The 23,863-nt window shown below is 34.4% G+C and overlaps 1 protein-coding gene across 1 annotated transcript in view; it reads left to right on the forward strand.

Annotated features, from left to right (window-relative positions):
- Positions 1-5,116: 5,116 nt before the first annotated feature.
- Positions 5,117-23,863, forward strand: part of CELF2 (CUGBP Elav-like family member 2) — a 789,880-nt gene continuing 771,133 nt past the window's right edge. Inside the window, exon 1 of the mRNA XM_081128230.1 lies at positions 5,117-5,380. The gene's annotated coding sequence lies outside the window, so the exon portion shown is untranslated. The remainder of the gene's footprint in view (positions 5,381-23,863) is intronic.

Here is a 23,863-nt window from a genome sequence, read left to right on the forward strand (position 1 = left end):
AATTTATTTTGTATCATTAACCTTGATGGTCTTCTATTACTTATAACCATTTATATGTAGAATCTCTCTACTTTTCTATGTAGATAAGTACATAATCTGAAAAAAGAAAATTTATTGTTTGTCTCTTCCTTCTCAAAATACACAATGCTTATTTCTCCTCTTGTGTTATTATATTGTAAAAGAATTTCCAAGAATATGTTGAGTAGCAAGGATAATCGAAGACACTCTTGTCTTGTTCCTGATTCTAATAGGAATGCTTCAGAGTTTCAATGTTAAATGCAATGCTTGTCCTAAGTTTTAGGTAAATGACGTGAACTATATTAAGCAAGTGTTATTCTGTCAACATTTAAGAGGTTATCATTTTTATTTATTAATTTTTTAGAAATTGTTTAGGTTGTTCTAGTCTAGAGACTAGATACACAACTGCTTTTTCCTTTGAGGAAAATTGTCCGCCTCTTTGTTGCCTTTGAATATACGATTCTATCTGTTCCCGTCTCCTTAGTCTCTTCTTCACTTAGTTTGTTTTCTTCTCTCTAAGGATGCTACATAGATGCCATTTCTTCTTGGAAGCCATCTCTATTCTCTCAAGTCTCAATTGGAACTATACTTTCTTTGTCTTCCCACATTGTGCTATACTTTCCCCATTCTTACACTCACTATTACAATTGTCTGTTAACTTGTCTTCATCCCACTAGTCTGCAAGCAAATATTGAGTCTTGTTGTCTGTATTTTTAGTGACTAAGATGGGGCCTGGCACAATATCTAATTGATTAGTTAGTTGCTTACTATGTTTTCCTTGTTTGTTTCAGGGCTGAAGGTGGAGCATTTGGTTCATTCATTTTTCAGCCTAAAAGTATAATCACTTGTACTCTGAAATAAGGTTTGGCCCATATATGACCATATCAGGCCCATTGATTATAAAAATATAAATGTTCTTGTTGAGTAAGTTGTTTAATAACAACATTCTGGGACCTCTCTGTGAGAATCTGAGAGAAGTGCCTCTCTAATTTCCCATCTTAAAGATCTGTATTTCTGCTAAACAACTGGTTTGTTTTTATCTTATGGAGAGTATGACACATGAAGCTGACTGTGTTTTCTATTTCACATTGTTTGGGAAGCTTAAAGTCAATTGCAGGGTACCTCCACCAAAGGTATGCAACATATGTTATCATTTTGTTTATTAATTTAATTCATGTTTGTCTTTTGTATTTGTGCCCTTATTTTTCCCTCTTCTCAATATCTTTAAGTTGTATTTTATATTGTCAAATTATATTTCCCTGTAAACTACCTTAAATCCTTTTCAGCCACACAAAGTAAACTATCGTCTGGGTAATATAGTATTATTGAAGGAATTCTCACCATGTCAGGGTAATATAGTATTACTGAAGGAATTCTCACCACGTCACCCGTGTTGAAATGCTGCTAGCAGTTTCGTCTTTCAGCAATACGTATATAATGATGTCCTGATTCTGCTTAATATATTCCAGTGACTTCCCATTGCTTCTAAGATGAAACACTAACTTCTTAGGATGTTGCACTTGGGTCTTCATGGCATCTTTTCTCAGAGCAATTTTGACATATGATCATTTAAGCACATCATTTTGTCAATTGACAGAACCATTTGGAAAATAAAATATACAAATAAATTTTTATGACAATATATTGGCTTACCTTTCCACCAAAATTATAAATTAAGACACTTTCTTTTCGCAATAGTGAGCTTAGGCATAGTTTGTTATTCTTGTTTATTTTATTTTTTTGTGTGTTTTTTTTCTTTTTCAATAATAATATATATTGAACTATATTTGGCAAGAAATGTAAATTCTAGAAAGTTTATGTGGTGGTGCAGAAAACAGAGAGGGAGCAAGAAAGAGCATAAAGATTGTAACCATCAGTTGTTTAACTGATCATTTTAACATGCTATTCCTTATACGCAGGGTGTCCCCCCAAAAATGTATACACACTTTGAATGATTATAAAGTCAGTATTTGTTAGCATACAGTTCATTTTCAAAATTTAAAAGAATCTACAGAAATGAATAATTTTTTTGTCAATGCCTGCTTTCAAACTGATGACAGTTCTGGTCCAGGCACTGCTGATAACATGAAGCAATGGAATTGCAAACATCAAGAATCATTTTGTTCAGTATTTGTGTGCCCTCAAGTTGTCGTCTATTGCAGTTTTCTACCACAAACTTTATCTTTTATGTATCTCCATAAAAATTGTCTAGTGGCACATTAGGATAAATTTTCTTTGTTCAAAGCTTAGTCTGGCTTCACCCATTATTTCAAATCAGTTAAACCTGAAAAGGAATGAAAATTAAGTGAGTTATCAGCTGTTAGAGTATGTATACATTTTTGGGACATCCTATATATAAGCTGACTCAGAGTCCAGGAAAACTGTACCTGCAATCCCCAAGTTTGAAGTGCTTTAAATTAAATAAAAGTGTTAAATTATTTCAGAAAAAAATTAAAAATGTTTTCAGTATTCAAATATAATCTTTTCCATTGTGTATCTATAAAGTAACACACCAGTTTAAAAGAGCCATTATCATTTTTTCAGCTCTACATATGTTTTCTTCTCAGTAATTTTTTCTTCTACATATTTTCAGCTCTACATATCTTTCCAGCACTCTGTTTTAAAAGGAAAGGATTGAGAAAATGCCACTTGAAATTACAGAATGCTCCAGGAAAATAAAATCTCTTTTCAATTAAATCTTTTGAAAAATATATGCATAACACTTTCCAAGCCAAGGCATGGGTTGGTTTTATTGCATTTTATGCTGTGAAAAAGCACCATAATTAGTACATTGGTGTAATTTACCACTGCTTCATTAAAGCTGATTGCCTAACTACCTGGGAAGTTAACATGGCTTCTTGAATACTTGACCTGCCTTATTTTTCTATGCTACAGCTGTTTGTGGGAGTCCAGCAAAGGCAGTCATTGCTGAAAAGAAGTAATCCTGATAAAGGTTATAATGCGAGGAAAATATATCGTTTTGCTCTTTCCCTTCTTGTTCCTTTCAATTTTTAGTTGGTCTGGTTTTATGACGGGACCTTAAATGACAGCATGGATATCTGGTATTCTGTTAATTTTTTACCAATTTAGAAAGCTAAATCATGTATATTAAAGTTATATTGTTAATCATTTATCTTTCTGAAAATATGAATTAACCCCTATATGTTCAATTAAAATTTTTAAAAGAGAAAAATAATGCCCCCCCCCCCCCGCTGCTGTTCATGTCCCAATCCCTGAATCCTATGAATATGTTACCTTACATGACAAAGGTACTTTGCTGTAATTTACCTCCTCTCAGATAAATTGGATTTAGCCTATCAAATGTAACATATGACAGTAAGTTCACACTGTTTCAATTCTCTTACCTATAAAATAAATATGTGTGTGTGTGTGTGTGTGTGTGTGTGTATATATATATATATATATATATATATATATATAGTATATATATTGCATTAAAGTCCATTAAATCATACCCGTTCTTGGCTTTCAGGGTTCTACAACTTATGCAGAAATAGTGAAGTTCACTTAAATGGCTTGAGGTAGGGACAAGGTAAACATGCTTTTAAAAATATAAAGCCCTGGCCTGTTTGGGTCCGTGGTTAGAGCGTTGGCCCACGGACTGAAGGGTCCAGGGTTGGATCCTCGCCAAGGGCACGTACCTCGGTTGCAGGCTCCATCCCCAGCCCTGGTCAGGGCAAGTGCGGGAGGCAACAAATCAATGTGTTTCTCTCACATCAATGTCTCTCTCTCCCTCTCCCTCTCTCTCTCTCTCTCTCTCTTCCTTCCACTCACTCTGAAAAGCAATGTAAAAAGTATCCTCAGGTGAGGATTTAAAAAAAAAGAATCAATGGGAAAAATATCCTTTGGTGAGGATTAACAATATATATATGTATATATATATATATATATATATATATATATATATATATATATATATATATACACACACACACACACACACACGAAGAGGCATAAGTAGATTAAGTGTAACTTTCATGGTTTCAGCCACTGGCAAAGACCGATGTACATTTTATCTTTTACTCATCAGTCACCCCACCCCCGACTATGTGACAGGAAACATTCATCAGCATGGTACTCGTGTTAGAGCAGTAGGATGATCTAGGAAAAATTCAGATCTTAATAGGAGAACCAGTGCTATGGTACCATTACAGAATCCGTGCTTCAGATCAGGAGGCAAACCCACAGCCAGTGCACACTACATGCAGGCTTGGGATGACTTCGGTGCCACAGTCGTCTAAACAGCCTCATCTGCAATGAGCATTTAGAAAACAACCACAAAAGAGCTTGTTGTAAATTCTGGGTAAGCTATTTACATCCTGACAGAAGGACGGGCTTTATAATGTGCTGCACATTTAGTAATCGTTTTATTTTTGTTGCTAAAATTAAAGTGGTTTTCTATAGGACACACCTTAAGTTAAATTTGCAAAGTAGACCACATTTGCCTCTATGATTTTTAGCTCTTTGCCCAAATAATAAATATGAAAATGAACATTTTGGATTTGATTGCAAAGACTTTTTGCATTAATATTGCACCCTTCTTAGAAGTTTCTGGTGTTATGGAATCTTCTTCCTGGCCCTCTGTCCCTTGAATAATTCTCAACATGACATATTTAAAAAGAAAAAAAAAAGAAAAGAAAAGAAATCAAAGGAGAAGAAAACCCTTGGTAATATTGGTATTTCCATAATTCCTGGAAATTTTTATGTTTATGAGTTAAAGAAAAAGACAGGAGAGAATGTGCCTGGGAAAAGAGGACAGGACAGTAAGGAATGCAAAGGAGGGCACTAAACAGATAGTAAAACTACAAATAATAATAATAATAATAATTATTATATAGCTTTAGAAAAAGAAAAAAAATGGAAAAATACCCAAACAGTAATCAGACCCCATCATCACAAACTATGGTGAATCAATTAAAATAGAAGGGAATTACATGCAGATGCTTCAAATAGAAAATGTAGAATACCTTTCCACTGATGATTTTTAGTTTTCAGGACAAGTGAGACCCAAACAGCAGACAGAATGGTCCCAGCATGCTTGTTGCCTTTTTTTGTTTGCACAGTAGCTGTCAATTCCAGGCTTGCAGGTAGTGGAACCCAGCAGGAGGAAGGGGCGGGACCCAACGATGCAGACTGAACTGAGAGCAAATTTAAATTACTGAGCCTTTTTTCCCCTTTTTTATTTTTCTACCCTGCGACAAACTGAAAAGATTCCAGCACGCTAATTTAACCACCCTGCTTTTTCTTCTTTGCTTCCCCCCCACCCCTGCTTCCAGGATAATTAAAAGAGAAACCTGTAAAGGCAACATTCCTCTGAGCGAGTTGGTGCTGCAACGTGCTGGTAAGAAAACGAATTTAATTTTAAAAAATCTTTTCTTTTCCTTCTTTTTGCTTTTCCTTCTTTTTAAAGAGCTGAAGGCTTTGTCTGTCTAACGCAGTCATAAGCGTAGCTTCCCTGCCGTGAGGGGTTAGCATGTAATGAAAAGGTGTAATTGCCTGATATGTGACCTCCGCGTCATACTTATAATGGGTGATAACAGCATTCCTGTGCACCCTGATGATGCTTCTCTCTGCGGATTGACTAGCTGCCCAGTTGCAACAGGGCTAAGACTGTCACACTGTGGCAATGAGTTGTTGATCGTTTGGGGTTGTCGTTTCGGTGTCCTGTCAGGGAGAATTCCCGAGTTGCCCAAGTTTCTTGCTTGCAGGGGTGTTAGGGGTTTTAATAGGTTTGTGAGAGACCATAACTGCTTTGTTGTTTACTTACCGAATGGGAAGTACAATGATGAAACTTTTTTTTAAGTAACACTGTAATTATCGTAGACTTCCTGAGTCCAGATAAAGAAACAGACTAAAGTGAGTATTGAGTAAAGTTATTTTAATCCCTTTCATCTGAAACTAGCCAGGAGTTGATTAGACAGTCAACTGGGGACCTTGAACTTGAGATGCTAACTTTATTCTTTAAAAGAACAAATTTTAATGCAACCCAATTAAATTCAACAAGTATTTCTATACACACTGTTTGGCACTGGTACTGACAGTGTTCTTGCCTGTTGTTCGTTATGAGGAGAAACTGAAGCTGAATGGTGTAAAATTTCAGCTACAGGCTATTTTTACTATTAAAGCTGATCAAATCATTTAAGACATTTCAAAATGCATGACTCAACTATAAGATAAAGTTCACCAGGTTAAATCTCTTACCATCAATGTATTTCTATTCCTTTTGTGCATGTAAATTTTGTTGTCAATTTGCAAATGTGGTCAGTAAATTTTCTACTGTATTTTAATATAAAGAAGGAAGAAAACATAGAAATCTTATCTTTCTTGCAAATCAAACATGTAATTTGAGAATATATCCATGTGTCAAACTTTTTTTTGCAATTACCCAGATTCTAACGTCAGAAGCTATAAGATACAAGGAAAGGTTTAGGCTTGTCAATAAGTTTGCTCAGATTTGTGTCAAGAACCTTTGAAACAAAGATTCTCTCTTACTCGCTCGCTCACTCACTTTTAAAAACACATAAAATATCAAGGGATATTTTCTGCTGTTCTCCAATGTTGTTTATGAATTGTGATAGTGTTTGTTTTTGGTTTTTAATAGATAATTAAAAATGTAATGGGAGAGCATCAAAAAAAGAACGTAGTTACCAATTGTCCATTAAGAACTTTTCCTAAAGAAAAACTCCTATGAAAGTTTGAAGATGCCATTTGCATCTGACAGAAAATGTAGCATTCCATGCACTGGTAGAATTTGGCTGCTAGATTCTAATTGTGTCATTTCTACATTTAAAGCTCTGAACTGTGCTCCCCTCTCCTGAGTCCTCACCAATGCTCCCACATCGCTTTAAATGTCTAAAAAGACCTTGGAACATTAGAAAATGTCAATTGTTAGAATAATTTCTGTCTCATACAACAAGAGATAATACTATGGATTTAATAGTTCATTTTTTAAAATCTGTTTTTATCTACCAGTAACTGTCTACTAGGGACATTTCAGTTATAATTGGAATAAATCGTTGCCCAGTAACAAGCAAGTAACTCTGAAGCTACTTTCCATAGAATCAGTGACTAGAAATAGCTACAAAGAGCTAAATGCAAGTCAAACCATGGCACTTTGCTTTTTTTAAAAAAAAGACTCGTTTCTTTATGATTTTACCCTTCTGCTTAAATTCTTAAATGTTCTACTCAAGTTGCCTCTTCTTTAATGATTTCTAATTGAGCAAAATCTCATATGTGAAAAATAATGGCCAATAGACCTTTGGGGGGGGCGGGGAATCTTCCTGATTCAAAATAAGAATGAGAGAGGATAAGCAGAACCTCTCAAACTAGGAGTGTTAACAAGATTCTGGGCTGGCAATACCATTATGTGTGAAGAACTGCCATCATCTCTTGCAGAATGTAATGTGAAATTATGGGTTTCACTGTGGGACTCTGTCATTTGAACCAGTAATCAGTCCATAATTCTATAGATTGCTATCATTAGATTCTTTTCCCCATTAATAAATATTGAATAACACTGAAATTACTTTATTTAGATTTTACCCTATTTTTTCAATAGAAAAAAGAACCAGTAATAACCCCAAATTCTGATAGCTAAGCATAGAGAATATCAGAATATCTTTTCTTCTTCCCCCACTGAAGTGCTATGACATTACAATCTCAAGAGCAAAATTCTTTCACAATAGTTCTGCATTTGCCATTTAGCTCTTGTGGCGTTGAGGACTAGTTTTCACCTTATAATTGCACAGGTGTTGAAACAGAATATACCTTATGGAGAGAGTAAACACTGTTATTTTATACAGACATACAAACAGACAAAATTACATATGATGCCAGAATGAAGATATAAAGTTACCATAAAAATACAAGTAATGTTTCCTGAAAACAGGACATTGGATATTTGCTCAATTTATTATAAATGTTACTGAATATCTACCATGTTAACCTATGGGAAATTGAAAAATGAAAAAGCCATATCAAGAGAACAACCATGTAGTGGAAGTTCAACTGGTAAACTAGAAAGTGTAATTTAAGTAGCCCTTGATGAACATGGCGCTGTGTTAGGTACTCTGGATCATGAGAAATTAAAACATATTGTGTGTAACCTCTTGGAGCCAGCATATTATTTGCTTTCCACCTTTGCTTCAGTTCTTTTTCAACTGCATATGTGTTTTCTATTTCTTGTGTTTTTAAAAAAATATTATAATTGATGCAAATAGTCTTAATATCTGTATTTTTATTTATTATAAAAGAAGCAAGAAGCACTAGCTTCAATATCAGGAGATAGCAATCCTAATCCTTAATTATCCACTGACTTTGTTACATAATCTTGTTAGGCCTCTGTCTCCTCATCTTTACAAAGAGGAAGTGGCCCCATCCAACAGTAAAACGTTTTGATTCTGCCTCACTGAACATAGGTAACTTTCATGGAAGAGCAAGAGTGTGTTACTTAATGGCAAGCACTGTGGTTTAGTGGTTTGAACAAAATACAAGGGAATTATCAATGAATGAACTGCAAGTCCTAGCCTGTGCATTTGTGCTGAGTTGATATGTGCGTATGCCAGTCCTTGATTTCTTTTCCTCTTCTCTCTTTGCTGACTTGGTCATGTCCACAAGACTAGAGAGAAACATTGCAATAGAACAGTAAGTGTATGTAAAGAATGGAGATGCTTCCACATGTGACCCAAGAAAATAAAAAGGATATCTCTCTCCTTAAAACTAAAACATATATCAATGCTTTTCTTTTTTAATTTCTGTAACATTGGTTAATAACATTATATAAATTCCAAGTGTACAAAATTATAATTTGATATCTGTATGCTCTATTTTGTGCTCACCATCAAAATTCTAGTTTATGCCCATTACCATACATTTAAACCCTCTTACCCATTTCGCCCTCTCCCTATCTCCTTTCCTCTCTGGTAACCACCATTCTGTCATATCTATGAACTTGTTTTTGTTTTGTTTGTTATTTGTTACTTTTTTGTTTTATATTCCATATGTGAGTAAAATCATGTGTCTTTGTCCTTTGTATGTTGTCTGACTTATTTCACATAGCACAATACCCTCAAGATCCATCAATGTTGTTGCAAATGGAAATGTTTTATCTTTTTTATGTCAGAGTAGTAGTCCAAGCAATGCTTTTCTTAAACAATGAAAACTATTCTTATGTGTGTTAGTACCTATTCCTGACACTTTATAGTAATGAAATATTTTTTAAAAGTCACAGTTTACAACCTATACATTAATAATAGAAAATATATTATAAATATAATTTAGATTATTTCTAATGCCTATCTCTAAAAACTTTTTAACACATACATCTGTATTACTTGAGTAAATATATAAATGCTTAGTTATACTATATTTCATAATCCTTTTGTTTTCTTCCTGCTTTCCTGGCTTCCTTTTATTTTTACAAAAAAGAAGATGAGAGATACATGGGATATATACATATATATGAGAAACTAGTTTATATTTTTTCCTTTATTCCCATCCAAATATTAATCTGTTAGAATCCAGGTCAATGGAAGGAAGCAGAGGGAAAACTAGTTGTTCTTAGATTATTTCTGTCAGAAGAGTAGCAAGACTGAAGGACTTCTGATTTCTTCATTGATTCACTTACTTATTCATTCCAAATTTGTTCTTAAATGACAGTTCTATAAAAGGCACTGCTATACCCTGATTAAAGAACTATATATGGTTCCTGTCCTCAAGAAACTTAAACTGGAAGACATTTTTAAACAAATGACCACAAAATATATAGTTACAAGTGGTGTTAAGTGCTATTAAGGAAAATTCAAGTGCCGATTTGTGGGTGTAGGGAAAGCTGTTCTAACCACAAAGTATAGATGTTAATTTTTTTTAAAGTTAAAAAAGTACATATTTCAGTTTCCTCATGTCTTTGGGTAGTGGAGTTAAGGAAGTTCTTTGCTTTCTTGGATTATTGTAATAACTCCTTAACTATCCCTATGCTTCTAGCTCAGCCTCTTTTTTAAAAATTGAATTTATTGGGGTGACATTGATTCACAAAACCATAAAAGTTTCAAGTGTACAACTCAACAAAACATCATCTGTATACTGTATCATGTACCCATTGCCCCAAGCAAAGTCTCTTTCTATCTCCATGCCCCTCTACTTTGCCCACCTCCACATACCCCTCACCTCCTTTCCCTCTGTCTAACACCACACTGTTGTTTGTGTCTATGTGTTATATACATGGATAAAAAGACTGTGGTACATTTATGCAACAGAATACTGCTCAGCCATTAAAAAAAAAGGAAATTTCACCTTTGCAACTACATGCATGGACCTGGAGGTTATTATGCTTAGTGAAATAAGCCAGCCAGAGAAAGACAAATACCATATGATCTCATGTATATGTGGAATCTGATGAATAAAATAAACTGATGAACAAAATAAAAACCGAGACATGGATACTTGGAACAGACTAACAGCTACCAGGGGGGAGGAGAAGTTGGGAGACTGGATGAAAGAAAGTGAAGGGATTGCCCCAGCTTCTTTTTAATACAGCACCCTGAGTGGTCCATTAGAAATAGAAGTCCAATTATGCCACTCCTCTAGTCTGTTCTGTGTGCAGAATCTACTGGACTGTGGGCTGGATCATATGGAATAAGTTAGATCTTTCTTACCCTATAACTGTGGCTTCACTCGGATTTCTGGAAGACTTTTCTTAAGGAACTAGTTGACTTGAATAGTCATGAGCTAATCCAGTAAGTGATAGTCATCTGAAAGAAACAAATTTCAAAGGAATTGGGAAACATTTTACTAAAGTTTTTATAACCACATTGTACAATGTGCCATTTTCTATGTATTTTTTAAAGTAGCACTTGAGCAATACATTAGCATTTCTGAGAATCTTCTAGTTATAGGATGACAAAAACAGGCCTTGGAGAAATCAACAAAACATGTTCTTTTGTTCATCTTTGGTCCTACAATACTTGTATATAAAAAGAGCCCCTTGTTTTGGAGACTGTTAGAGAGAGATAATGCTCTCTAAATATTCATCTTTTGCAAAGGTTTTTATAAGAAAATAAGGGTGTGATGACATCCTTTTCTGGCATAGAGGTGCTTCTGAATATTTTTATTATGTTAGGCCTATTATTTATCTGACCTATTTAATGAGGGATTGATGGTGAATCAAAAAAAAAAATCTGCCCTAATTTTGAAAGGTATTTGGTAGGGACTGTAATCGACTAAATTGATTTGTAATGTACATACAATATTCTATACCCATGATAAGTGTGCAGTTTGATGAGTTTTCACTGATGTGTTCATCCTTGAAACCACTCTAGCAAACCAGATACAGACATTCTCTATCCATACAAAATTTTCCTTGTGTCCCTTTGCAGTCAATCCTATCCTCCATACCTACCCTTTAAGCAACCACTTAATTGCTATCAGAATAGATTAATTTATATTTTATAAACTTCTGTGTAAATGCAGTCATACAGTATATACTCTTTTGTGTCTGGTATCTTTCACTCAAAATAATGCCTTTGAGATTTATATCTTATATACATCAGTAGATATTTTATTGCTAAGTGGCATTCCATTGTATGAATATGCCACAATTTGTTTATCCATTCACTGCTGATTGACATCTGAGTAGTTTCTATTTGCGAGCTATTATGAGCAAAGTTGTATGAACCTTAGTATTCAAGTCCTTATGTGGCCATAGGTGTTCATTTCTCTCAGGTAAATACCTAAAAGTGAAAATGCAAGGTCTTTTGGTTGGTGTATGTTGACTTTATAAGGAAAACCCAAGCCATTTTCCAAAGTGTGTAAAATTTTGTGCATCCACAAGGAATATAAGAGAGTTCTGGTTGCTTGACATCTTTGCTAAGGGTTGGCTTTGCCAGTCTTTTTATTTTAACCATTCTAATGGGTATATGGTGATATCTCACTGTAGTTTTAATTAGCATTCCCCTGAGAAGTAATGATATGGAGCATCTTTTTATATATTCATTTGTTTACTCTGAAATGTCTGTTCAATTTTTTGTGTGTGCTTTTGATTGTGCTGTGTGTTCTCTTATTACTGAGTTGTAGTTCTTTCCATATGTTTTTATGGTTCATACTTTTTGTGTTCTCTCTAAAACAATTTGCCTATTAGAAGATGACAAAGATTTTTTACCTATGTTTTCCTCTATAAGTTTTATAATTTTAGTTTTTATTTTAATTTCTATCTTTGGTATGAAGTAAAAATAAGTTTTAATTTTTTATACAAATATCCAATTACTTTAGCACCATTACTGAAAAACTTACTCTTTCCCTCATTTAATTATATTGGACCATTTACCAAAAAATCAATTGATCATATATGTGCTGGTCATTTTCTGGAATCTCTATTCTTTACCATTTAGTTACTTACCTATTTTTTCACTGCACTGTACTGACTGCTTACCCTAGCTAGTAATCTTGAAAACAGGTAGTGTAAGTTCTCCAGCTTTGATTTTCTTTTTAAAATTTCCTTGGCTATTCTAAGTTGTTTTTGTTTCCATATAAATTTTAGAATTAGCTTGCAATTTGTTTTCCCCAGATAAAAAGACTGCTGAAATTTTTATTGGAGTTGCATTGAATATAGTGTTTAATTTTTAAAACTGACATTTTAACTACATCAAGCCTTTTGTCCATAAACATTTATTTAGTTGCTTTTCATTTAAATATTCTTTAGTTTTAGAAATGGATTGCAGTTTTGAGTATACAAGTACCTTAACACTTTTGTTAAATTTATTCCTAAATATATTATGTTTTTGGATGTTAAGCAGAATTGTGTTTTTATTTCCTTTTTCCAACTTTTGTTAGTGTTATATGCAAAGTACTATTGCATTTTGTATACTGACCTCCTATACAGATATCTTGACTAATTCATTTATTAGTTCTGGTGGGTATTTTTTACATATATATTTCTGAGGATTTTATAGATACCCTACTAACTCTTTGATCAAAACACTCATCCCTTCTAATCTCTTTTCTTAACTGATTGAAATAGTTAGGATTTTCAGTAAAATGTTAAATAGAAATAATGAGAGTGAATATCTTTGACTCATTTCCAATTTTAGGGAAAAAATATCCAGTTTTTCACCATGGAGTATGGTTTTAATTGAGGGCTTTACATGCATACCCTTTATCACATAAGAAAGTTCCTTTCTATTTCTAATTTGCTAAGAGTTTTTACAATAGAAGGGTGTTGTCTTTTTATGTACTGAGAATTTGATTTGCTAGTATTTTATTGAGGATTTTTGTGTTTCTGTTTATGAGGGATACTGGTTGGCACCTTTATTTTCTTGTAATGTATTTGTCAAATGTGCTTTCAGAGTTATACTGATCTCATAAAATAGATTTGGAAGTATTCCTTTCTCCTTTATTTCCTGAAACATTTTGTGTAGTATTAGTTTGTTTGTTTTTTTCTTAAATGTTTGATAGACTATATCAGTAAGCTATCTGGGCCTGAAGTTTTCTTTATAGAAAGACTTTTAGTTACAAATTCAATGTCATTTATATAGAGTTATTTAAATTTTCTGTTTCCTCTTATGGTAGCTTTGGTAATTTGTGTTATTTAAAGAGATTTTTATATTTCATCTGAGTTATCACAATTATTGTCATAAAATGTTCATATTCCCTTATCCTCTGAATGTTGTAGGATCTGTAGTAGTATCTCTTTTATCTTTCTTAATATTAGTACTTACTGTTTTTTATCTCTTTCTTTAAAAAACTAATCTATTAGTTTTGTACTTCTACTATAGCAAATTATCACAAACATAGTGGCTTAAACAATATAATCTTAATACTTTATATTACTGTTTATTATAAGTCTGACACTGTCTCACAAGACTCAAGTCAAAACATCAGGAGGGCCACATTTATTTCAGGAAGCTCTGGAGGAAGATCCACTTCCTCACTCATTTGGATTGTTGACAAAATTGAATTCCTGTGGTTGTAGGACTGAGATTCCCTTTTCTTTGCTGATTATCATGGACAGTCATTCCCAGCTTCTAAAAATCACTCACATTCTTTGGCTTGTGGATTCCTTCCTCAATCTTCAAGCCAGCAATGGTGAGTCAGGCCCATTTTACACTTCAAATCTCCTTTCTTTCTTCTTCCATTTCATCTCTTCACCCACTGGCAAATATTCTTCATTTTTAGGGACCCATGTAACAAGACTGGACCCACCAGATATATCAGAATAATCTCCCCATTTCAAGGCTCATACCATTAATCATATATGCAAAGTTTCTCTTGCCATCTAAAGTCACATATAGAGGGGGTCAAAATAGGTTTAGAGTTGTGAGTACACAAAACACAGAGTTTATTCTTGTATGATTATTTATTAATAATTGCATTATTTTCAATAGAAACAACTGTAGACCTACTTTTGCCCACCTGTATTTATAAGTTCTAGGGATTAAAGAATAAAATCTTTGGGGGTCCATTTTTCTACCTTCTATGCTGGAAGCTTACATAATTGACTTGAGCATTTGAGCTTTTCCTTTTTTTCTTAATATATACTTTTAAAGCTATAAATTTACCCCTAACTACCACATTAGCTGTATCTCACAAATTTTAATTAATTTTATTTTTTAATTATATTTTTATTGATTTTAGAGAGACAGGGAAGGAGAGGGAGAGAGAGAAAGAAACATCAATGTGAGAGAGAAACATCCATCTGTTGCTTCCCATACACACCCCTACTGAGGATCAAACCCACAACCTAGTCATGTACTATGATAGGAAACCAAGTGTGTGACCTTTCAGTTCATGTGATGGAAGCTCAAACAACTGAGCCACACCGGCCAAGCTTAATTTTATTTTATTCTAAATAATTTTAATTTTTTTGTGATTGCCTCTTTTCCCCATTTTTTAAAAGTGTGTTATTTATTTTTCAGATATTTGCACTTTTTCTACATTTATTATTTTTGCTGATTTCCAGTTTGATTCCTTACTGGCCAGAGAACTTACTCAATAATATAATTTTAAATTTATGTCCCAACATATGGCTTACTTTGGTGAAAATGCCAAATATTTATAAAAAGAATGTGTATTATGCAGTTATTAGGTGTAGTGTTCTATAATTGCCACTTGGGTTAGTAGTGTCCCCCTGTTCTTATAGTTTCTTACTGATTTTTTGTTTATTTGCTTTATTGCTTACTGAGAATAGGGTAAAGTCTCCATCCATGATTGCAGATTTGTCTATTTCATACCCTTAGTTTCTCTTAGATTTTGCTTCATGTATTTTGAATCTTTATTAGGTGTATATATATTTATAATTGCAGATGTTACTGTTGTATTGACCTTTTTCATTATGAAGTCTTCCTTTTTTTCTCTAGAAGTACTTTATTTTGATTAATTTTTCCTTTCTTTTACGTTAATCAGATGTTTTGAAATTTGTATTTTAATATTTTTATTGGCTTACTAGTTATATCTCTCTGCATTATTACCACATGATTGCTTAGGAATTCTAATTGCATTTTAACTTAATATTGTTAATATATCAGTACTACATTTACCTTTCGAGCGATTGTTGTCATGTATTACATTTACATACATTATAAACTCATCAATAAGTTGTATTTTTGTGGTTTTAAACTATCATTTTTCTTTTAAAGAAATTAAGAGAGGGACATATGTTTATATAATCTGAACATCTCTCTTAACATTATAAGTAATATAATTTTTCTAGCATTTTCTCACTTTCTATTTATATGAAAATGTTTTAATTTTATCTTTTTTTTAGGATAGCTTCACTAAACATAGAATTTTTTATTGAAAGCATATTTTTTTCCTTCAGAATTGTATTGTGTCATTCCTATATCTTCTGACCTCCATAATTTCATAGTAAAAGCCAGTAAATCATAGTATTCTTCACCTGTCCTTAAAAATGTATGTTTTCTCTGGCCAAGTTCAAAATTTTGTTTATTTTGGATTTTAGCAGTTTAACAACAATGTGTTGAGAAATGTTTTTTTTCCTTTTAATTCTCTTTGAAGTTACTAAGTTTCTTGTATCTGAATTTAATGTTTGCCACCAAATTTGGGGAAGATTCTGTCATTATTTATTTAAATGTTTGGGTTTTTCTGCTCATTTCTTTCTCTCGCCTTTCTTTTAGAAACTCCAGTTACATTATTGATAGCCTAGTTGATATTCTCCCTCAGGCTTCTCAAGCTCTATTCATTTTCCTGAAATTTTTTCCCCTCTGTTCTTAAAATTGGGTAATTAGTATTGACCCATCTTCAAGCTTATTGATACTTTATTCCACCATCTCCAATCTTCTTTTGAGCCCATCTAGTTAATTTTTAAAGTTTATTGAAATTTTAGTTATCAAATTTCTATTTTTTATAGATTTATTTCTCTTGAGATTTTATTTTTTAACTCATTGACTTTATACCTTCTTTAATTCTTTGAACATATTTGTAATTGTTGCTTTAAAGTTTTTATTTGCTAAATCCAACACTTGAGATCATTGGAAGTCAATTTCTATTCACTAGCTTTGTTCCTGTTTATGAGTCATATTTTTCTGTGTCTTTGCGTGTCTAATAATTTTTGGTTGTAAAATGGACATTGAAGATAATACATTATTGTGTAGTGCATTCTATTGTATTTTGAGAATTGTGCTGTTTTGTTGCAATGTTGAATTAATCTGTCTGGATGTTGACTGCAGTGTTTGTCTTCTCTGAAGTATGCAGCTACTGATAGATATCTCTGGGCTGTTCTTGTGGCTTCCAAATGCTAGTTTTATTAATCAGATATCAGGAAGTCTCCCCTGTGCCTGTGTATTTTGGCAACTAGAGATTGGAGCAAAGATTTTACTTGTATTTCAGGGTTCACCCTTTCTATAGTTTCTTTACTTCTAGGAATTTCATCTAAATCTAGCTTCTATGGCATATCCTCAGGATCTCACTTCTGACACTTCAAATCCCCCAGGCTTCAGCTTTCTGATGCTATGTTTCATGCAACTGGAAAATGTATTCAGCATGAAAAGGAGCAAAATTATATATCTTGACCCACACCTCTTTTATCTTTCAAAAATAGATTCTTTTCTGACCTCTTCCTGCTTTGTTACAGGCCCTATAGAATTGCCCCTCACCACGCACAGTTTATCTGTCAGCCAGAGAGTATGGGTTTTGGTTTTATTCTGCTGCAGTTATCTTGCTCTCAAGACTTTTTTTTTTTTTTTACATTCCAGGTGCTTTTCCAGCCCTGAACTCTGATTTCTGCAAACATTTGCTGACAAGGCTGTACTTTTCAACCACCATTTTCCTCTCCCATAGCTATGGGGATTGGGAAAGAAACAATACATGTGCTTTATAATTATGTTTTTTCCAAGAATAAACTCTCCCCAGCTTTTGTCTACATTTGGATGCATTCCAGTGTTTTTAAACTATTAGAGTCTGCTCTGATCATTGTGGCTCAGTTGGAGCATTGTCCCATACACGGAAAGGTCACGGGTTTGATTCCCAGTCAGGGCACATACCTAGATTGTGGGTTCAATCCCCAATGGGGGTGTGTATGGGAGGCAACCAATCCAAGTTGCTCCATCACATTGATGCTTCTCTCTCTCTCCTTCTTCCTTCCTCTCTCTCCAATAAAAAAACACCAAAACACCTCACCATATCCTTGGGTAAGGATTAAAAAAGACTATTAGAGTCTTTTTATGTTTTATCTAATTTTGTATAATTTTTAACTCTAGGAGGGTTTGTGCAGCCACTTAACTCCACTGCCATGACTGTAGATTTCTTTTGTAGGTTTCTTATGTATTTCCTGTGTCTGATATATCATAGGGGCTCTTTATAAAGTAGAAAATAAACTATCCAAGGAGAAAATTTTTTGACTTTTTCATGTACGTCAACTTTAAACTGGCCCTTTTGTCATTATACTCTCTTATTAAATGGTTAATACATTCACATCTTACTCTTTTTAAGAATTGGAAGCATTGATTTCATAAAATGTTCTATGAATGAACAGCATTTTCAGAGATCTTTGCTATTGCACTTTTGTGTACTATTGTGGGTTGTATTGTGTTCCCTCCCCCCAAAAAGATAAATTGAAACCTTAATCCCCAGTACCTCACATTGTGACCTCATGGGAAATAGGGTCATTGCCGATGGAATTGGTAGAGTTAAGGTGAGGTCATCCTAGTGTAAAGTGAGCTTCTAATCAGGTATGACTGGTGTCTTTATGAAGGTAGTGACATGAAGTCAGAGACACACAGGGAGAACACTCTGTGCTAATAGAGACAGAGATTAGACTTACGCAGCTGCAAACCAAGGAACGTCAAAGATGGCTGGCCAACCACCAGAAGCTAGGAGTCAAGAAAGCATTCCCTTACAGGTTTCAGGAGGAACGTAGCCCTGCTAACTCCTTGATCGTGAACTTCTAGCCTCCAGAACTGTGAGACAATAAATTTCTATTGTTGTTTTAAGCCACTCAGTTTGTGCTATTTTTTTTTACAACAGCCCTCAACCCTAGGAAACTAATAAGGGTGCCATTGCTAGATAGGCATTGTGCAGTTTTTAGTAAAAATAGACACTTTTCTAAGGAAAAGTATTAAGAATGAAATCCTGGTGAGGATGATACATGACAATGTGTTGCAGAGATGTTTGGTTACTCTTGCTGTTCTTGAGGCATTTTTTAAAGTAATGGTTATAGGCCTATATTTACCTATTATATTTATTATGTAGCTTAATGGAGAGTTATCATTCAGTCATTGAAGAGAAAACTGAGGCTCCTTATGCGAAATTATTTGTCTAGAGTCACATAGTACCCCTTGGAAGAGCTGAAAAAAAGAGAAGTGTGTCCTTTTTCACTCCCTATTTGTCCTCTGAATTACATCTGAGACACTGAATATCAAATATCTGATATTTAACACTGGTTTTTAACAATTGAAACATTTAATATCTAAAAGGAAAAGAGTTTGAACTCAAACAAATTAGGAACTATATCTTAAAAAATAATTGTGTGCATTTTTAAGTTTATCACAGTGCCATTTTCTGTGTGATTATCAAAGGAGATCTCTCTGGGAAAGGATGTCATAGGACATCCAGGGAAATAGTATCCCAGAGCCAAAGGAAACCACACATAAAATAACACTGCAGCAAAAAACACATAAAAGAGTAAGCTATCAGCATGACTGGAGCAGAATAGCAATGAGAAGAGTGGTAGGAAAGGAGAGAGGTCATGCCCTGTGGGCAGAAGTTGGAAAACTTTTTCTGTAAAAAAGCTAGATAGTAAACATTTTAGGCTTTGCAGGACATAATATCTATGTAGCAACAACTCATCTCTGCACTGTAGTTGAATAAAAGCAGTCATGGACAGTATGTAAATAAATAAAAATGGCTGTGTTTCAATAAAACTTTATTTATTGGCATGGAAATTTGAATTATGTATAATGTTCTTGTGACAACCATTTAAAAATGTAAAAACCATTCTTAGTTCATGGGCTGTAGAAAAAAACAATACTTGCAGCCCCATCCTGTGGAGTGTTGTAGGACATGGTGAGGATTTAGGATAAACTTCTCTGAATGAGAAGAAGTTATCGGGAATATTTTGAACTGAGGAGTAACAAGATATAATGCTTATTTTTAAAGGATCAGAGTGGATGCTGTATGGAGAATAGACTGTTGAGGGAAGGCACACAGCAGTAAGCAGAATAGTTAGGTTATACCTGTAAGCGATGATGAGGCCAAGACTAGGATGTTAGCTCTGGAGGTGGTCAAAACAGAGCAGCCTTAGGACATAATTCAAAAGTAGATCTGAAAGATTTTGCTCATAAATAGGGAATGGTGTCCCCCAATGTAGACGTCAAGAGGAAAGGAGAACTGAGATGTTAGGGTCAGAATGTCCAAAGTCATATTCCAAAAAACAGTTTAGGAGCTTTCATGTTGGAACAGCTCCCTACAGTTACATTTCTAGAGCACTTTTCTATGAACACAGGAATGACTGCCCTATACATCTCTCTGATTTGGATAGGGCAGTTATTATGATAACTGCTCTAAAAACGAAGCTCCCGGGCACAAAGGGATTGCAGAAATTGCTCAGAAGTATGCAGTAGGTGCCTAAAGTCCTCTGGTTTCATGTCCTCGGACACCATGTCTCGGACCTTTTCTACCACATCACTCTGCCTCTGCCTCACTCAGAAAGAGGTAGATTTGCAAAAAGGCAGCAGTATTGAGTTATCAATGTCCCAAGTCAGGTATCAGCAGAATTATTCAAGCTCTTGTGCTTGGCTACTCAGAGAAACAAACAATAGAAAAGTAATTTTCTCTTTTTGCTTCCAGATCAACTTTTCAGGGTGGCATCATTATCTAGGAAGAAATGAAAATGCAATTATACAATTTGACAGCCTCTTTCTAGGGAACAAGTGTAATTCAAACCATTGGTGGAAAAAGAACATAGAACCCATTGTACCAGAATTTAAATATTTTGCTTCCTAACTCATACGCTCAATGTATTTTGTTCTTATAGGTAATTTAAGGCTAGCAAAAAAATGACTCTGGTTACTTGTAAACACCTATTCAGACCCTGTCTGTATGTTTTATGCATAAAAAGCTTAACAAATAATGAACCCTTAAACTCTCCCAATTTTGTACAATTAAGATAAGGGAGTTCATTTTTCTTTGAGTGAGCAGACATTTTCTCCCTTTTCTTCTTTTGTATATAGTATTCCACTTTGGGGCTGTTTAGCTTCTCATTTGAAGGGGTTTTGATAATTCTTTTTTATTTTGTATACTATCGCTTCTGACTCACTGTGGCTCCTGGTACAACCACAGTTTGCTGCTTTCTAATACTAAGACTACTGGGTTCTTGTGCTCTTTTGAATACCTATTCTGAGGCAAAGAGTTGGTTAGCAGAGATTAGTAAGAAGCCATCGAAAAATAACTTAAAATTTTTTCTCAAACTCAAGAATGCCCTTGGCAAAATCTCATGATTTCAACTTGTTTCACTGTCATTCTATTCATGTTTACAAGAGAAGTTGTTTTTTTTTAATTGCCCTACAGCTCTACTTTCTGATCTAACTTTAATATAGCTTTTGGGTTCATTTTTATTTACCCAAAAGAGTTGAAAACTTATGTCCACACAAAAACCTGCACACAGATGTTTATAATAGCTTTATTCATAATGGCCAAAGCAACCACAATGTCCCTCAGTAGGTGAATGGATAAACTGTGGTACATCCAGGCAATGGAATATAATTCAGCACTAAAAAGAAATGAGCTATCAAACCACGGAAGGATATGGAGGAAACTTCACATCAAAATTTTCTGCATATCACATTTTGCTATGAATTTTCATGTTTATTTATTTATGACCTTAGTTGTTTATTTGCTTATTGGTTGTTACCACTTTTAGAATTTGCCCCATGAGCACAGGGACTTGGCCTTCCATCAAGTGCCTGGCCCTTTTGGCTTATAATAAGTACTTATTGAATGTGGAATGAATTAATAAACTAGTGAAGTGAACCCTTGCTTTTAACTACCATAAAGAGATTTGGGAGGTGCAGGGAGTGGGAAAGGCATATCAAAGAAAAAATTCTCTCGGCAACAATTTAACTCCAAAGTTGAGGTAAGGGACTTTCTGGCTCTCCATTCCCGCTTTTGAGTTGGATCATTTTAGACTCAGAGTAATCATCCCAGTCACAGATATTCTGGAAGGGCTAAAAGAGTGCCAGTACCTTTTCCATTTGGGTTACATATGATACTATTGGAAAATTTATGATGGGGTCAGCGAGATTTGCGAAGATGATGGACAACAATATCATTTCTTTGTTTGCAGAGCTCAAGATGTTATGTGATAATTTCCCCCCTTTTAATAGTAAATTGTTGACTCAATTCTATAGTATAGGGGAAATCATGCAAATGTTATGCTTCATTTTCCTTCTAATAACTCAAAATAATTATTCTCTGGCAGAAACACAGGCTTAGTGGCACATGAAATAATACAGCATCAGGTCTCATTGCATATGGAGAAGTTCCAATTTAGGCAAAAGTTATTTTTAGCAATGCAGGATTCTGAATCCTCAATGGGCATGTTTTGGACCTTCTTAAACTTAATAATGTTAAGAATCATTTTTACTATCTCTTTAAGCAGACATAGGAGTTAGCATTGTAGGAACTGCTGTAAGTGGGTGAACAATATTTATTTGCATATATACTCTGAAAAAGAATTGCAAGTGGTTTGCACATTAAATGTCTTTGAGGAGATGAATCCATTTTAGAAACTGCTGGTTGTTTTCAGACCTTTCATTTCTTGGGGAAAAACTCTGTTTAGAAGGATAATTGTTCCAAAATATCCCAATGCATATGGTAATTTTTGAAAGATAAATATTATTGTGAATACACAGAGTGTGTGAAATGTATGTTATGATTAATACACAACAGATTTATAAAAACCACAGAATTTAAAATGTGAAAAAAATGGTTTAAGAATGTGGTTTTGTAACATTAATGTTCTGCTAAACGTCAATAGGTGTTGGCTACAAAGGGTCAAATCAATTTCAGAACTCTGGGTCAAACACTGTTAAAAAGGTTGCTTTACTGTAGAACATCTTGTAAACTTAATGTTAATAGGCATTGTAAATATTCAAGCCAGCTATAAAGTTTGTATGATTTACCAAATTCACACCAGGGAGAATTTTCTTTTTCAAACAACAGTTTTTTTATTGTCTATATTTTATGATGCTTTGACATCTTGGGGTCCTTGCTAATTCTTGACAGACTGCCCCTCCCAGGGCCAGCTAATTCTTAAAGACCTTAAACCTTCTAGCCATCTTAGTCCATCTAGGCTGCTATAACAGAAACTATGGACTGGATGGCTTATAATCAACAGAAATTTATTGCTCACATTTCTGAAGGCTGGAAGTCTAAGATCAAGGTGCCAGCATGGTCTCACTTTGGTGAGGACCCTCTTCCTGGTTCACAGCTAGCAACGTCTTTCTCCCTGTATCCTCATTTGGTGGAAGGGGTCTCCCTGGGAACACCAATTCCATTCATGAAGGCTCTGCTCTCATGACCTAAGCATCTCCCAAAGGCCCCACCTCCTAATACTATCACATTGGGAGTTAGGATTTCAACACATGAATTTGGGGGAATCACAAACACTCAGACGATCACACCTGCAAAACACTTGTGAAAACATATGCAGACCAAGCAATCACCAGTCCACACTCCTGTCTCCCTTTTCTAACTATCACACATCGGGCCAATATTCTCCTGCTTCAAATCACCCCAGGACCAGCTACTGGACAACTAGGGACCAACCATATGGCCCACTGAAATTATCTAAATTATCCAGTCAGAAGGTTGTGCTACTGCTTACCCTGCCTTGTACCTTCCTTCCCATAGAACAAAATATGGGCTCTGGGTCATGTATTCCTCTCACTCCTCCTGCTTCCTGATCAAACCTGGTGCTTCCCCAGGTGCTCCTGCCCTCTTCTCTTGGAAACTGTAATAAAAACCCCCTTCAATGGCATTAACCTCTAGTTCATCACTCAGTCACCCTATAAATTGAAATCACACAGGTTTTTTGAGATAAATAGTTTGGTAAACTATTTATAGTTTGATAAACATTTAGATGAAAAGGAGCATAAACTTTGGAGTCAAACTTGGGTTCAAAGCAAAAGCTGTTACTTCCAACCTAAAGTATCATGGGAGAACTTCTTCCAGTGTCCATCTCTTCATTTGTAAAATGGAGAAGATAGTAATAATCCCTCAGAAGGTGCTTTGAAGATTTGATAACATAGAGCATGTAAAACACTGTCCCTGTAACAGATAGGAGTTCAGTGACTATGTATATACATAAATCTAGTTTACA

The sequence above is a fragment of the Miniopterus schreibersii genome (assembly GCF_964146895.1).
Source record: "Miniopterus schreibersii genome assembly, chromosome: 1".
NCBI classification, from domain to species: Eukaryota; Metazoa; Chordata; class Mammalia; order Chiroptera; family Miniopteridae; genus Miniopterus; species Miniopterus schreibersii.